The 12,321-nt window shown below is 55.6% G+C and overlaps 1 pseudogene; it reads left to right on the top strand.

Moving 5' to 3' along the window:
* The first annotated feature begins 11,275 nt into the window (after positions 1-11,275).
* LOC123334377 lies at positions 11,276-12,321 on the top strand (annotated as a pseudogene).

The following is a 12,321-nucleotide window of genomic DNA, read 5'->3' as shown; positions in this document are numbered from 1 at the left end:
TCCTTCCACAGGATGTGTCACTGGAGGGATGAGGGGGAAGTGGTAATGTGGGGGGCAGAGGGGAGCTTCAGGGGCTCGGACCCAGGCTGGGGTGGACATGCACCCCTGCCCCCACCCACTGCCCGACACCAGGGCAGACTCTGGCCAGCAAGCCTCTTGGAAATGGAACCAGGAGGTATGTGGCTCAGCTGTGGTGCACAGGGCAGGGGAGGTGGGGACATGGAGGGAACAGAGGTCACCCTCGGGGGCCTGGAGGGAGCGGGTGCGGAGCTGGAAGAGTGGGTGGGGTGAGGGAGCCCCTCTGAGTCTGTGCTGGTCTGGGCCGTGGTGTCAGAAGCTGAAACCTCTTCCCTCTCTGCTGCCATAATCTTCAGAGTAGCGTAGACTTGGGTCTTGATGCCCTGGAGCCTGCAGCATGGAGTGGGGACCTACACCCTTCCAGGGGTGTGGCTGGAGGGCAGTAGCATGAGCTGTGTGGTACGCAGAGGGCAGGCACAGCAGCAGGAGGTAGGATTGCTTCCTCCGAAGACGATCGGGACACCCCGGGCCCCGCCCTGCAGGGTCTGCAGAGCCCCCAGGGAGACTAAGGATGACTGCGGTCCTTTGTGAGCCCACCCGCAGGGGCAGTGGTGGTGCCCATGGAGTGGCTGAGTCTCCCGGGTGGGCCAGGGGCTGGCCTTCCAGCCTCAGTCACCTGCCAGCTGACCATGGCTGCAATGTGACCATGGGCAAGACTGGCAGAAGTGCCCAGCTCAGCCCAGCCCAAATGACTTGACCCACAGACCATGAGACATGGAAGCTGTTTAGGCCACCAAGATTTGGGGCACCTGGTCCTGTCCTGTGTGGCTGATTCGCTGAGGAGAGCCCGGGGCAAACACCTCACAGGAGAGTCGCAGTCCTGGGTCAGCATGCTGGGCAGAGAGCACACCCTCATTCACCAGGAGCCAGAGACACAGCTAGCCAGGCAGCAGGTGCGACCACTTGGCCCCGGGCCCCGGCACAGCTGAGGAAGGAGGGAGGAGAGGAACGGAGATGCAGTTGGGGCCTCCCCTCCAACCTCCCCTCCCCACTGGCTACGGATTGCCCCACGGGGCATGGGCGCCCCAGCCCGCAGGCATGTCCCAGCCTGCAGGGGCGGCCACTCAGAAACCTGGGTGGCCTCCTGCCCACCAGGGTGGCAGAAGTGGCAGGGGAAGCAGCCAAGGGGGACTGTGCCTGCCCCCAGCACCAGGCGGGTGGTTGGGGGGCTGAGGTGGACGGGAGGCAGGGCCTGGGGCACAACCGCGGGGCCACAGCGGGGTCTGAGGCAATGATCCCATGGGTCAGCACCGAACAGGAGGCAGCTCTCCAACTGACACTGAGCATGTAAGAAGTGACATCCTTGGAGAGCCAGCAACGCCGAGAATCATGCTGCCACCTCCCTGGAGGGGCTGGTGGGTCTAGTGGAGACGCAGCTGCACTCGCTAGAGCCATACTGTGCCAGGAGCTTTGCCCTTGCTGGCGATGTCGCTCCCTCCAGACTGCCTCCTCTCTGCACACATGTCCAAGGCAGCGATTCTGTACCCAGACCCAGGGCATGGGTCATTTCTGGCCTTCCATCACTTTGCAGGGGCTGCACACAATTCCATTTTGTGGAGCTTCCCTGATTTACTTACTTAGTCTCCTGTTCATGGACACTTAGAATGTTTCTGTTTGGGTTTTGAGGGAGGTAAATGCTGCAGACGGTGATTGCAGCCATGAACCTAAAAGATGCTTGCTCCTTGGAAGAAGAGCTATAACCAACCTGGACAGCATATTAAAAAGCAGAGACATTACTTTGCCAACAAAGGTCTGTCAAGTCAAAGCTATGGTTTTTCCAGTAGTCATGTATGGATGTGAGAGTTGGACCATAAAGAAAGCTGAGTGCCGAAGAACTGATGCTTCTGAACTGTGGTGTTGGAGAAGACTCTTGAGAGTCCCTTGGACAGCAAGTAGATCAAACCAGTTCATCCTAAAGGAAATCAATCTTGAATATTCATTGGAAGGACTGATGCTGAAGCTGAAATTCCAATACTTTGACCACCTGATGTGAAGAACTGGCTCATTTGAAAAGACCCTGATGCTGGGAAAGATTGAGGGCAGGAAGAGAAGGGACAACAGAGGATGAGATGGTTGGATGGCATCACCAACTCTATGGACATGAGTTTGAGTAAGCTCTAGAAGCGACGGGGAGGCCTGGCGTGCTGCAGTCCATGGGGTCACAGAGTAGGACACGACTGAGTGACTGAACTGAACTGATCGAAACGCTGTCAGTTCTCCACCCCAGTCCTGGAACAGCAGAGGGCTCAGATGGAGGGAGCGTCACCTTTGCTGCCAGCCCTACAGAGAAGGCGTGACTTCGGGTGCTGGCAGGAGGCCTTGCTAACACTGCCTGCCTCCCTGGCCAGAGCTGGGAGCAGCCCACACTCACTCAGGCCGTTACCTACATGGATCCAGGGGCAGAGGGCAGAAGAGATGGAATCCTTCAAGCTTACAGAATTTTAATAGCTTCACTTAACTCAATCAGAGAAGGACCTGTGGCTATGACTGCAACCAAGTGGCATTCCGCCTCCATGGGGTGGGTTGGGGGGTCATAGGAGAGCTTTGGGGGCAGGGAAGTAGGGGCAGGCATCCCCATGGCACCATGGGGCTTGATCTTTTTTAAAACTGTAAAGAAGGTCCTGGTGGATCAACTTCTGCCTTTTGTTTTTTTAGCCTGGAATCTGTGAAAGGGAACCTATTTGGAAATAGTCTTCACAGTGGTAATCGCTCAGTTGTGTCTGACTCTTTGTGACCCCATGAACTGTGGCCTGCCAGGCTCCTGTGTCCATAGAATTCTCCAGGCAAGAATACTGGAGTGGGTTGCCATTTCCTCCTCCAGGGGATCTTCCCAACCTAGGGATTGAACCTGGGTCTCTTGCATTGGCAGAAAATTCTTTACTCTCTGGGTCATCAGCGAAGCCCCCTACAGTCTTTGCAGATGTAACCTAGTTAAGATGAGGTCTACCGAATTCAGTTCAGTTCAGTCACTCAGTCATGTCTGACTCTTTGTGACCCCATGGACTGCAGCACGCCAGGCCTCCCTGTCCATCACCAACTCCTGGAGTTCACCCAAACTCATGTCCATTGAGTCAGTGATGCCATCTAACCATCTCATCATCTGTCATCCACTTCTCCTCCCACCCTCGATCTTTCCCAGCATCAGGATCTTTTCAAATGAGTCAGCTCTTTGCATCAGGTGGCCAAAGTATTGGAGTTTCAGCTTCAACATCAGTCCTTCCAATGAATATTCAGGACTGATTTCCTTTAGGATGGACTGGTTGGATCTCCTTGCTGTCCAAGGGACTCTCAAGAGTCTTCTCCAACACCACAGTTCAAAAGCATCCCTTCTTTGGTGCTCAGCTTTCTTTATAGTCCACCTCTCACATCCATTCCTGACTACTGGAAAAACCATAGCCTTGACTAGATGGACCTTTGTTGGCAAAGTAATGTCTCTGCTTTTTAATATGCTGTCTAGGTTGGACATCGGAGAAGGCAATGGCACCCCACTCCAGTACTCTTGCTTGGAAAATCCCATGGACGGAGGAGCCTATTAGGCTGCAATCCATGGGGTCGCTAAGAGTCGGACATGACTGAGCGACTTTACTTTCATGCATTGGAGAAGGAAATGGCAGCCCACTCCAGTGTTCTTGCCTGGAGAATCCCAGGGACGGGGGAGCCTGGTGGGCTGCTGTCTATGGGGTTGCACAGAGTCGGATACGACTGAAGTGACTTAGCATAGCATAGGTTGGTCATACCTTTTCTTCCAAGGAGCAAGCAACTTTTAATTTCATGGCTGCAGTCACCATCTGCAGCAATTTTGGAGCCCCCCAAAAACATAAAGTCTGCCACTCTTTCCTCATCTATTTGCCATAAAGTGATGGGACCAGATGCCATGATCTGAGTTTTCTGAATGTTGAGCTTTAAGCCAACTTTTTCTCTCTCCTCTTTCACGTTCATCAGAAGGCTCTTTAATTCCTCTTCATTTTCTGCCATAAGGGTGGTGTCATCTACATATCTGAGGTTATTGATATTTCTCCCGGCAATCTTGATTCCAGCTTTTGCTTCATCCGGCCCAGCATTTCTCATGATGTACTCTGCATATAAGTTAAATAAGCAGGGTGACAATATACAGCCTTGCTGTACTCCTTTTCTACTGGATTAGGTGTTGTCTTTATAAGAAAAGGTACAGAGGAGAAGGACATTCGTGGATGGAGCTGGCCTAAACCAGCCACAGCCTCATCCTAGGGCCAGAGGCTGGCAGGGATCAGCTTGGAGCCACTGACGGCTGCTGCTGGTGAGAGGGAGGCAGCCGGGCCATGCCGGTCAGTCACGACTCCCTCCTCTTGAGCATGTACAGTGGCTGCCCGGACCTGGCTGTCCTGGGACAGGCAAGTGTGAGGGCAGGGTCAAGGCCGCAGGAGGAAAGAGCCAAGAATGTGAAGGGAACCTGGAGCCCACCCTCCTCAACAGGTGTTGGTGCAGCCCTTTGAGCAGCTTTTCTCAACCTATAGGGGATGTTCAACTGTTATTGTATGAACCAGGGCTCCCCAGAGAAACAGACCAGTGGTTTCTGGGGCCTGAGTGTGACTCTCAGAGTGGGGCCACCATGGGCAGTGTCCGCATGAACAGAGAACAAGCTAAAAGGATGGGCCCTGACTTCAGAGGGGATATGAGACTGACTGAGACAGAAAACTCAGGCGATGACCACAGACGCAAGGGCCAAGAGGATACTGAAAAGTCCTGTGACCAAATATTCTGGTTCAAAGGATTTGTCTGCCCAGAAGAAACTGACTGCAAGTTAGGTAACAAGTACGGAGTTGGGATAAAATACCACTGCCAGCGGGGGTCATAAAGCAGTGGCTGACGGTCTGGTAAGAGGATTAAACTTCATCAGCTCCATCCCTGCAATTGACCTCAGGCAACTGACCTGTGGCTTTGGCTAATGGAATGTGGGAGTGATACCAGGGTGCTTGGCCTTCCCCTACCAACAGAGGCCAGACAAGAAGTTCAGGCAAGGCTTTACTGGGGTCCTTGCTGCAGCAGAGGGGAGTGAAGACAAACAAGTTCTCAAGAAAAAGAAATGCAAAAAAGAAAAATGGCTGTCTGAGGACGCCTTACAAATAGCTGAGAAAAGAAGAAACGCTAAAGGCAAAGGAGAGAAGGAAAGATAAACCCATCCGAATGCAGAGTTCCAAAGAATAGTAAGGGGACATAAGAAAGCCTTCCTAAGTGATCAATGCAAAGAAATAGAGGAAGACAATAGAAAGGGAAAGACTAGAGATCTCTTCAGGAAAATTAGAGATACCAAGGGAACATTTTATGCAAAGATGGGCACAATAAAGGACAGAAATGGTATGGACCTAACAGAAGCAGAAGATATTAAGAAGAGGTGGCAAGAATACACATAAGAACTGTACAAAAAAGATTTTAATGACCCAGATAACCATGATGGTATGATCACTCACCTAGAGCCAGACATTCTGGAGTCTGAAGTCAAGTGGGCCTTAGGAAGTATCACTATGAACAAAGCTAGTGGAGGTGATGAAATTCCAGTTGAGCTATTTCAAATCCTGAAAGATGATGCTGTGAAAGTGCTGCACTCAATATGCCAGCAAATTTGGAAAACTCAGCAGTGGCCACAGGACTGGAAAAGGTCCATTTTCATTCCAATCCCAAAGAAAGGCAATGCCAGAGAATGCTCAAACTACCACACAATTGCACTCATCTCAAATGTTAGCAAAGTAATGATCAAAATTCTCCAAGTGAGGCTTCAGCAGTATATGAACCGAGAACTTCCAGATGTTCAAGTTGGATTTAGAAAAGGCAGAGGAACCAGAGTTCAAATTGCCAACATCCATTGGATCATTCAAAAAGCGAGAGAGTTCCAGAAAAACATCTACTTCTGTTTTATTGACTATGCCAAAGCTTTTGGCTGTGTGGATCACAACAAACTGGAGAATTCTTAAAGAGATGGGAATACCAGACCACCTTACCTACCTCTTGAAAAATCTGTATGCAGGTCAAGAGCAATAGTTAGAACCGGACATGGAACAACGTACTTGTTCCAAATTGGGAAAAGAGTACGACAAGGCTGTATATTGTCTCCTTTCTATGCAGAATACATCACGTGAAATGCCTGGCTGGATGAAGTAGAAGCTGGAATCAAGATTGCTGGGAGAAATATCAATAACCTCAGATATGCAGATGACACCACCCTTATGGCAGAAAATGAAGAGGAATTAAAGAGCCTCTTGAGGAACGTGAAAGAGGAGAGCGAAAAATCTGGCTTAAAACTCAACATTCAGAAAACTAAGATCATGGCATCTGGTCCCATCACTTCGTGGCAAATAAATGGGGAAACAGTGGAAACAGTGGCTGACTTTATTTTTTTGAGCTCCAAAATCACTGCAGATGGTGACTGCAGCCATGAGATTAAAAGACGCTTGTTCCTTGGAAGAAAAGCTATGACCAACTTAGACAGCATATTAAAAAGCTGAGACATCACTTTGTTGACAAACATCCATCTAGTCAAAGCTGTGGTTTTTCCAGTGGTCATGTATGGATGTGAGAGTTGGACCACAAAAAAGGCTGAGCACCAAAGAATTGATGCTTTTGAACTGTGGTGTTGGAGAAGACTCTTGAGAGTCTCTTGGACAGCAAGGAGATCCAACCAGTCCATCCTAAAGGAAATCAGTCCTGAATATTCATTGGAAGGACTGATGCTGAAGCTGAAGCTCTACTACTTTGGCCACGTGATGCGAATAACTGACTTATTGGGAAAGCCCCTGATGCTGGGAAAGATTGAGGGCAGAAGGAGAAGGGGATGACAGAGGATGAGATGGCTGGATGGCATCACCGACTCGATGGACATGAGTTTGGGTAAAATCCGGGAGTTGGTGATGGACAGGGAGGCCTGGCGTGCTGCAATTCATGGGGTCACAGAGTAGGATGCGACTGGGTGACTGAACTGACTGACTGTCTGCTCAGAATTTGGCCCAGTTGAGCAGGTATGCGGCTATTTTTTCCTATGAGTTTGTTTGTATTTTGTTGCTGGAGGAGGTGTGTCAGGTGCACGTGCGGAAGCGAAGGGGCCCAGGTCCCAGCCTGCCTCGGGAGGAAGCAAGAAAGGCCCTTCTAAGCAGCCGTGGGGCTCCACTGCCTTTTCTCCCTCTTTGCTGAACACGTCACATCCCCAAAGGGGCTGTTTGGGTCCTAGAATGAAGAAGACAGACCTGTGACGGGTGAAGTATGAGTGAGGGATACTTTGACTGTTGTAAGCCACACTCATCTGAGTCTGATTATTATCGCAGCACAGCACAGGAAGTTAACTTCTTTTCTAACCACAGATCAGAGTGGGGTTAATCTTGTTCCCCAGTTCATGACACATTATCACCATTGGTCTAAGTCCCTCTTGTATTTTATCTTATCCACATGTCCTATTTATCCACCTATCTACCCACCCACCACCCATCTGCTCCCTCAGCTCCTGTCTTCCAGTTTGAGTACTATCTTCTAGTATCTTCCATCAGGTAGCACCTTAAAAAGTTATGGGGGCATATAAAGAAAAAATGAATTTTTTAAATGAATTCAAGTTCAAATTAAGGGAATCAATTCACTCATTGTCGATGTAAGCCACTTATCAATGTTTAAAGGGAAATTAATGCATTAAAAGATTGTATAAGGGCTCCCCCATTCCTGGGAGTCTCCAGGCAAGAACACTGGAGTGGGTTGCCATTTCCTTCTCCAATGCATGAAAGTGAAAAGTGAAAGTGAACTCGCTCAGTCATGTCCAAGTCTTCGCAACCCCATGGACTGCAGCCTACCAGGCTCCTCCATCCATGGGATTTTCCAGGCAAGAGTACTGGAGTGGGTTGCCATTGCTTTCTCTGATAACAAAATAAGAAAGGTCTCAAGTCAGAACTAGAAAAGAAAGAGCAAACTAAAGCCAAAGTAAGCAGAAAAAAGAGGGGAAAATAAAAGAGCAGAATCAATGAATATAAAACCAAAAATAAAGAAAATAAATTAGAATGTAGTTTCTGGAAATGACCAAAAACTGACAAACCTCTAGCCAAACTGATCAAGAAAAAAAAAATGCAGTGAAGGCTGGGCGATGGCAGTCTTGGAAGGCCCGCTTGCAGACAGACCTGAGGCCGTGGTATCCCCGTGGTAGACTAGATTGGGGTGGTGGGCCCCGGGTCCTGAGGGGTGGATCGGGGTGGTGGGCCCCGGGTCCTGAGGCTGGATCGGGGTGGTGGGCCCCGGGTCCTGAGGCTGGATCGGGGTGGTGGCCTCCGGGTCCTGAGGCTGGATCGGGGTGGTGGGCCCCAGGTCCTGAGGCTGGATCGGGGTGGTGGGATCGGGGTGGTGGGCTCCGGGTCCTGAGGCTGGATCGGGGTGGTGGGCCCCAGGTCCTGAGGCTGGATCGGGGTGGTGGGATCGGGGTGGTGGGCCCCGGGTCCTGAGGCTGGATCGGGGTGGTGGGCCCCAGGTCCTGAGGCTGGATCGGGGTGGTGGATCGGGGTGGTGGGCTCCGGGTCCTGAGGCTGGATCGGGGTGGTGGGCTCCGGGTCCTGAGGCTGGATCGGGGTGGTGGGCCCCAGGTCCTGAGGCTGGATCGGGGTGGTGGGATCGGGGTGGTGGGCCCCGGGTCCTGAGGCTGGATCGGGGTGGTGGGCCCCGGGTCCTGAGGCTGGATCGGGGTGGTGGGATCGGGGTGGTGGGCCCCGGGTCCTGAGGCTGGATCGGGGTGGTGGGCCCCGGGTCCTGAGGCTGGATCGGGGTGGTGGGCCCCGGGTCCTGAGGCTGGATCGGGGTGGTGGGATCGGGGTCGTGGGCCCCAGGTCCTGAGGCTGGATCGGGGTGGTGGGATCGGGGTGGTGGGCTCCGGGTCCTGAGGCTGGATCGGGGTGGTGGGCCCCAGGTCCTGAGGCTGGATCGGGGTGGTGGGCCCCAGGTCCTGAGGCTGGATCGGGGTGGTGGGATCGGGGTGGTGGGCCCCGGGTCCTGAGGCTGGATCGGGGTGGTGGGCCCCGGGTCCTGAGGCTGGATCGGGGTGGTGGGATCGGGGTGGTGGGCCCCGGGTCCTGAGGCTGGATCGGGGTGGTGGGATCGGGGTGGTGGGCCCCAGGTCCTGAGGCTGGATCGGGGTGGTGGGATCGGGGTGGTGGGCCCCGGGTCCTGAGGCTGGATCGGGGTGGTGGGATTGGGGTGGTGGGCCCCGGGTCCTGAGGCTGGATCGGGGTGGTGGGCCCCAGGTCCTGAGGCTGGATCGGGGTGGTGGGATCGGGGTGGTGGGCCCCGGGTCCTGAGGCTGGATCGGGGTGGTGGGATCGGGGTGGTGGGCTCCGGGTCCTGAGGCTGGATCGGGGTGGTGGGCCCCGGGTCCTGAGGCTGGATCGGGGTGGTGGGCCCCAGGTCCTGAGGCTGGATCGGGGTGGTGGGATCGGGGTGGTGGGCCCCGGGTCCTGAGGCTGGATCGGGGTGGTGGGCCCCAGGTCCTGAGGCTGGATCGGGGTGGTGGGCTCCGGTCCTGAGGGTGGATCGGGGTGGTGGGCTCCGGTCCTGAGGCTGGATCGGGGTGGTGGGATCGGGGTGGTGGGCTCCGGGTCCTGAGGCTGGATCGGGGTGGTGGGCCCCAGGTCCTGAGGCTGGATCGGGGTGGTGGGATCGGGGTGGTGGGCCCCGGGTCCTGAGGCTGGATCGGGGTGGTGGGATCGGGGTGGTGGGCCCCAGGTCCTGAGGCTGGATCGGGGTGGTGGGATCGGGGTGGTGGGCTCCGGGTCCTGAGGCTGGATCGGGGTGGTGGGCTCCGGTCCTGAGGGTGGATCGGGGTGGTGGGCCCCGGGTCCTGAGGCTGGATCGGGGTGGTGGGATCGGGGTGGTGGGCCCCGGGTCCTGAGGCTTAATCGGGGTGGTGGGATCGGGGTGGTGGGCCCCGGGTCCTGAGGCTGGATCGGGGTGGTGGGCCCCAGGTCCTGAGGCTGGATCGGGGTGGTGGGATCGGGGTGGTGGGCTCCGGGTCCTGAGGCTGGATCGGGGTGGTGGGCTCCGGGTCCTGAGGCTGGATCGGGGTGGTGGGCTCCGGTCCTGAGGCTGGATCGGGGTGGTGGGCCCCGGGTCCTGAGGCTGGATCGGGGTGGTGGGCTCCGGGTCCTGAGGCTGGATTGGGGTGGTGGGATCGGGGTGGTGGGCTCCGGGTCCTGAGGCTGGATCGGGGTGGTGGGCCCCGGGTCCTGAGGCTGGATCGGGGTGGTGGGCCCCAGGTCCTGAGGCTGGATCGGGGTGGTGGGATTGGGGTGGTGGGCTCCGGGTCCTGAGGCTGGATCGGGGTGGTGGGCTCCGGGTCCTGAGGCTGGATCGGGTGGTGGGCTCCGGTCCTGAGGCTGGATCGGGGTGGTGGGCCCCGGGTCCTGAGGCTGAATCGGGGTGGTGGGCCCCGGGTCCTGAGGCTGGATCGGGGTGGTGGGCTCCGGTCCTGAGGGTGGATCGGGGTGGTGGGCCCCGGGTCCTGAGGCTGGATCGGGGTGGTGGGATCGGGGTGGTGGGCCCCGGGTCCTGAGGCTGGATCGGGGTGGTGGGCTCCGGGTCCTGAGGCTGGATCGGGGTGGTGGGCTCCGGTCCTGAGGCTGGATCGGGGTGGTGGGCCCCGGGTCCTGAGGCTGGATCGGGGTGGTGGGCCCCGGGTCCTGAGGCTGGATCGCGGTGGTGGGCTCCGGTCCTGAGGGTGGATCGGGGTGGTGGGCCCCGGGTCCTGAGGCTGGATCGGGGTGGTGGGCTCCGGTCCTGAGGCTGGATCGGGGTGGTGGGCCCCGGGTCCTGAGGCTGGATCGGAGTGGTGGGCTCCGGTCCTGAGGCTGGATCGGGGTGGTGGGCCCCGGGTCCTGAGGCTGGATCGGGGTGGTGGGCCCCGGGTCCTGAGGCTGGATCGGGGTGGTGGGCTCCGGTCCTGAGGGTGGATCGGGGTGGTGGGCCCTGGGTCCTGAGGCTGGATCGGGGTGGTGGGCTCCGGTCCTGAGGCTGGATCGGGGTGGTGGGCCCCGGGTCCTGAGGCTGGATCGGGGTGGTGGGCTCCGGTCCTGAGGGTGGATCGGGGTGGTGGGCCCCGGGTCCTGAGGCTGGATCGGGGTGGTGGGCCCCGGGTCCTGAGGCTGGATCGGGGTGGTGGGCCCCGGGTCCTGAGGCTGGAGCACCGCAGGTGACCCTCGTGTGTCAGCGCTGCACTCAGCCTCTGAAACTGGACACGAGCTTCAAGATCCTGGACCCTGTCACCATCCAGGAGCTCACAGCTCCATTACCTGCCACAGCCCAGCTGAAACCAGGAGAGACCCAGGAGGAAGAGGCTAACTCAGGAGAAGAGCCATTTATTGAAACTCGCCAGGATGGTGTCTCTTGCAGATTCATCCCCCCAGCTAGGATGATGTCCACAGAAAGTGCCAAAAGCTTCAGTCTGATTGGGGAGGCATCCGATGGCGGCACCATGGAGAACCTCAGCTGAAGACTAAAGGTCACTGGGGACCTTTTTGACATCATGTCAGGCCAGACGGTTGTGGATCACCCCCTGTGTGAGGACCGCACAGACACTCGCTTAGACCAGCTGGACACTCAGCTCAACGTCACTGAAAATGAGTGTCAGAACTACAAACGCTGTTTGGAGATCTTAGAGCAAGTGAATGAAGATGACAGCGAACAGCTTGGGTTGGAGCTAAAGGAGCTGGCATTAGAGGAGGCGAGGCTGATCCAAGAGCTGGAAGATGTGGAAAAGAACCGGAAGATAGTGGCGGAAAATCTCAAGAAGGTCCAGGCTGAGGCTGAGAGATTGGATCAGGGGGAAGCTCAGTATCAAAGGGAATACAGTGAAGTTAAAAGACAACAGCTAGAACTGGATAATGAGCTGGAGTGTAGAAAACCAGATGTGTTATACCCAGATGCAGCTGGACAAGCTGAAGAGAACTAATATCTTTAATGCAACCTTCCACATTTGGCATAGTGGACAGTTTGGTACAATCAATAACTTCAGACTGGGTCAGCGGCCCAGTGTTGCTGTGGAATGGAATGAGATTAATGCTGCTTGGGACCAGACAGTGTTGCTGCTCCACGCCCTGGCCAATAAGATGGGGCTGAAATCTCAGAGGTGTCGACTTGTTCCCTCTGGAAACCATTCATATCTGGAGTCTCTGACAGACAAATCTGAGGTCAGTATTCCCCAGTGCTGAATGAACCTGAAGTAGGACCAAAGTGAGCAGAATGGAAGGGACGGTAAGA

This window comes from Bubalus bubalis, chromosome 7 (assembly GCF_019923935.1).
Source record: "Bubalus bubalis isolate 160015118507 breed Murrah chromosome 7, NDDB_SH_1, whole genome shotgun sequence".
Lineage (NCBI taxonomy): Eukaryota > Metazoa > Chordata > Mammalia > Artiodactyla > Bovidae > Bubalus > Bubalus bubalis.
Note: the sequence above shows the minus strand (reverse complement) of the source record. Positions and strands in the feature narration are given on the sequence as shown.